Genomic DNA, 4,242 nt, shown 5'->3' with positions numbered 1-4,242 from the left:
ATGCCGAAGAAACAACTGGGTCTTATTGTGCCGAGGTCTTTGTTAGCCGGCATTTTGGCCCTTACACTCGTAGAGTGACTTGTAGTCCACTCAACTTAGTGATTACAGGTAATATTTCCTTAAGTTGACAATATTCCATGCCCGATGTACTTGTTTCCCTTCTAGGGTTTCGAGTTCAAACGTTCCTTCCCCGAGCACCTGCTTTACTCGGTAGGGTCCTTCCCAATTTTGCCTGTGCTTACCAACACTAGGCTCAGGAACCATAACTTTACAAAGGACCGGGTCTCCGACGCAGAGGTTCCGCTTCTTGACCCTAGTGTTATAGTACCAAGCTACTCTCTACTAGTAGGCCACGGTCCTAATGTATGCGGGGTCCCATACCTCGTCAAGTAGGTCGAGGTTGGTACGTAGCTCATTTTCGTTTGCTTTGTCATCGTACACTTCTAGACGTAACGTGGGAACCTCGATCTCGGCTGGGATGGCTCTGTTCGTGACCTCTGCTTGGCCGTTTGCTTGAGGGTGTGCCACCGAGGTGAAGTTTTGTTGAATTCCCATATCTTTGCACTAGTTCTAGAATTTTATATCCTTGAACTGCTTACCATTGTCAGAGATCAGTACTCGGGGTAGTCCGAAAAGGCACACTATATTCTTCCAAAAGAAGTTCTGCACATTCCACGTTGTGATCGTTGTGAGAGGCTTAACTTCTACCCACTTAGTAAAATAATCAAATGCCACCACTAAGAACCTCTTCTTCCATGTTGCTTATAGAAATGGTTTGAGTAAATCAATCCCCCACTGTGCAAAAGGCCACGGGCTAGTGAGATACTTCAGGTCGGCGGCAGGCTGGTGGTGGATGTTAGCGTGCTTTTGGCACTTGTCACATCTTTTGACGAGCTCGGTCACATCCGCCTTCATCGTTGGCCAATAGTATCCCTGTCGTAACGCTTTATGGGCGAGAGCCCTACCCCCCAAGTGTCCACCGCACAGGCCCTCATGAGTGTCGCAGAGCACGAGCTCGGCCTCAGAAGATCGCAAGCAACGCAAATAGGGGAGCGTGTAAGATCTTCGGTACAACCGTTCGTCTATCATGATGTATTTGGCCGCCTGATGCTCTACCCTCCTAGCAGTATTATGATCTGCAAGGAGGGTCCCACATAGCAGGAAGCTCGCGAGCAGATCGATCCAACTTGGCTCTGCTTGAACGATAGGAGCAGCCTCCCCTGCCCCCTCAAGAATGCTAAGCCGATGCAGGTTCTCTATGTACACGGTTCACATGGTATTATCACTGGTGCTAGCTAACCGAGATAGGGTGTCGACCTTAGTGTTCTTTGATCTTGGGATTTTCTTGATGAAGTGTGACTGGAAGTTAGGCAGAGCCTTTCTGACTTTAGCTAAGTAGGCGATCATGGTTGGCTCACGAGCTTCATATTCACCTATAACTTGATTGACCACAAGCTGAGAATCATTGCAAATGACGATGTGCTCGAATTTCACTTCATTTGCTAAAGCCAAGCCGGCTATTAACACCTCATACTCTACTTCATTATTGGACGCCGCGAACTCAAAGCGTAACACATACTCCAGTTTCACCCCGCTTGGCCCATACAGAATGATTCCAGCTCCGCTACCCTATTGGTTGGACGAGCCATCCACGTGAAGGATCCAGGGCTCCTTATCCCAGCTCGGGTTCAGTCTAACTAGGAGAGAATCCACACTGGTTGCTACTTCTTGGTGCACGAGCCCAACTGACCTGGGAACCTTGGGCTCATCTGATCTGGGGGCCTCCGGCTCGACCGGCCTAGGGATTTGGGTGCTGAAAGTGCATTCCGCGACAAATTCAGCTAAGGCTTGGGCCTTGATAGTAGTTCGCGGCTTGTACTGGAGGTCGTATTCGTTGAGCTCAATGGCCCACTTTGTCAGCCTACTAGAGACCTCGGGCTTGAGCAAGACTTGCCTCAGAGGCTTGTTGGTGAGGACGACGACAGTATGAGCTTGGAAGTACGAACGGAGCTTCTGAATTGCAATGACTAGCATATACGCCAACTTTTTGATCTCTAGATACCTTGTCTCTGCACCCTACAACACTTTGTTAACATAGTAGATAGGTCGTTGGACCCAATCTACTTCTCTTATCAGTACCGAGCTAACCACCTCATCACTTGCAAAGAGGTACAACTCCAAAACATCACCCTCCTCAGGTCGGGTTAAGAATGGGATACTGGTGAGGTACCTTTTGAGCTCGTCGAATGCGAGTTGGCACTCTTGGGTCCATTCAAAGCCTTTGCTTTTAATTGCCTTAAAGAAAGGCAGGCAGCAATCTGTCGATTTGGACATGAAGTGGCTCAGAGCGGCTATATGGCCATTCAACCTCTGAACCTCCTTTAATTTTCGGGGTGGTCTCATATCAAGGATTGCCTTAATTTTTTGGGTTGGCCTCAATGCCGTGCCGGTTGACGATGTACCCTAGGAATTAACCCGATGTAACACCGAAGACACACTTGTTTGGGTTTAGTTTCATGTTAAACTTACACAAAATTTTGAAAATAGAGTGCAAATCTTTTATTAGATCATTTGAGAACTGGGTTTTGAAAACCATGTCGTCTACATAGCATTCTATTTTCTTGCCGATCAACGGATCAAACAATTTATTTACAAGTCTTTGAAAGGTAGCCTTGGCATTTTTCAGTCTGAAGGGCATGACCTTGTGATAGTACAGACCTAGCTCAGTTATAAAGGTTGTTTTTTTTTCGTCGGCAAGGTTCATTCTTATCTGGTTATAGCCCGAGTAGGCATCCAGAAAACTTAGCAACTCATGCCCTAAGGTCGCATCCACTAGGTTGTCAATCTTGGGGAGTGGGATGCAATCCTTCAGCCAAGCTCGGTTCAGGTCGGTATAATCGACGCACATGCGCCATTTACCATTGGCCTTCTTTACCAGGTCTGTGTTGGCTACCCAACTTGGGTAGTGGACCTCTCTGATAAAGTCAGCTGCGAGAAGCTTCCCGACCTCCTCGTCAACTGCTCTCCAGCACTCCGAGTCAATGTTGCGTTTCTTCTGTCTAACGGGCCTAAATACAGGATATGATAGTTTCTTTTTTCTTTCTTTTTTTGATCAGCAAGAAAATGATAGAGATTATGGTCACTATCATCTAATAAAGTAAATGTTTAGTGTAGTTAATCTCCTAGTAGGAAATTCATTTATGTAACAAGTTTCCATATTCATGTGGATTATGGGCTAATGTTGGATTCCTCAGTTGATGAAAAATCCATTTATTCTCTCTCTTTTGCAGTTTATACACCAGAGCAATTGGTAGAGAAGTACAGTAACATGTTGCTGCCTTTTTCCTATGCTGTCGTCTCTGGTGCTGTAGGATCATGCTCGGTGTTGTTTGCAAAATCCTTGTAAGTTGCCTTTTTCACATAATGATGAAACAGCAACCTTAAATTTTCCTTATTTTTGTATCTAAAGTTCATAAAGCTTCACATGCTATATGGCTCTTGATAGAGCACAATGGCAGGGCGGGATTTGTGTTGCAAGCTCAAACAGCTGGGATTAAGGCCAAGTTGAGTTGAATTTGTATCTAAAATTCATACTTTATTTATTTGATCTTGTTTTCTAGGTCCAATTTGTTAAGATTAACCATGTCCAGTGGTTATCAGTTGCATGGCTGGTTCACATACTCCATGCTTCTTTTATTTCTTAGTACAGCTGGATTTTGGGTAATGATTTTAATAATCAACTCATTTTATATGAAGGTTTCAGATATGTATTACATTGCAAAACCTACTTAGAAATTACTAGTTTTCCAAACTACTAACTTGATCCATACTTTATCAGATGGCAAGGTTAAATGAAGGATTGTCACTATCTGATGCTATTCTTATTGTCCCAATGTTTCAGATTGCTTGGACCTTCTCCATTTTTACATGATTTGTTTACTTCCAAGAATATCAGGTCGACCTGGGGCACATATCAATCTTTTACCTTGTAGGGTTCTCTTAAGTCAGGATGACAAGCTTATTACTGATTATTAAACAGGTCTTTGATGCCATCAGGACAACAATGTTTATACTAGGAATGATATCTGTGCTCATAGGAATTTCTTTGCTTGCACCTGATGAACCAAAGGTATTTTTACTTAAAATTCCAATTGTTTTTCCTGCAGGATCATGCACAAATTATCAATAGGTGGTGAAGTAAAGGATTCTTCTTTGGTGTCTTCTATGGATTCAAGCATTGTG

The 4,242-nt window shown here is 44.1% G+C and overlaps 1 pseudogene; it reads left to right on the top strand.

Annotated features, from left to right (window-relative positions):
- The first annotated feature begins 3,238 nt into the window (after positions 1-3,238).
- Positions 3,239-3,931, top strand: LOC148848700 (putative magnesium transporter NIPA8 pseudogene; annotated as a pseudogene).
- Positions 3,932-4,242: the final 311 nt, after the last annotated feature.

The sequence above is a fragment of the Nelumbo lutea genome, chromosome 6 (assembly GCF_056320005.1).
Source record: "Nelumbo lutea isolate HS-2025 chromosome 6, American lotus-T2T, whole genome shotgun sequence".
In the NCBI taxonomy this organism is placed as follows: Eukaryota; Viridiplantae; Streptophyta; class Magnoliopsida; order Proteales; family Nelumbonaceae; genus Nelumbo; species Nelumbo lutea.
Note: the sequence above shows the minus strand (reverse complement) of the source record. Positions and strands in the feature narration are given on the sequence as shown.